Below are 550 nucleotides of genomic sequence, written 5' to 3'. Positions count from 1 at the left end.
GTGGGGACAAGGGATGGGCCAGTACAGACCAGTACCCACCAGTATGGACCAGTACAGCTGCAGAGAGCCTAGTGTGACCCAGTATGGCTCCACACACCCCAGTATGGCCCAGAACAGCCCAATACAACCCAGTATGGCTCCACACACCCCAGTATCCAGAACAGCCCAGTACAGCCCAGTACGGCTCCACACACCCCAGTATGGCCCAGAACAGCCCAGTACAGCCCAGTATGGCTCCACACACCCCAGTATGGCCCAGAACAGCCCAGTACAGCCCAGTATGGCTCCACACACCCCAGTATCCAGAACAGCCCAGTATGGCCCAGTACAGCCCAGTATGGCTCCACACACCCCAGTATGGCCCAGAACAGCCCAGTATGGCTCCATACACCCCAGTATGACCTAGAACAGCCCAGTACAACCCAGTATGGCTCCATACACCCCAGTATGGCCCAGTCCAGTTACAGTACAGCCCAGTCCAGGCCAGTACAACCCAGTACAGCCCAGTAGGAGCCAGTGCAGGCTGCACAGCCCAACATGGGCCAGTACA

The sequence above is a fragment of the Strix uralensis genome, unplaced genomic scaffold (genome assembly GCF_047716275.1).
Source record: "Strix uralensis isolate ZFMK-TIS-50842 unplaced genomic scaffold, bStrUra1 scaffold_292, whole genome shotgun sequence".
In the NCBI taxonomy this organism is placed as follows: domain Eukaryota; kingdom Metazoa; phylum Chordata; class Aves; order Strigiformes; family Strigidae; genus Strix; species Strix uralensis.
Note: the sequence above shows the minus strand (reverse complement) of the source record.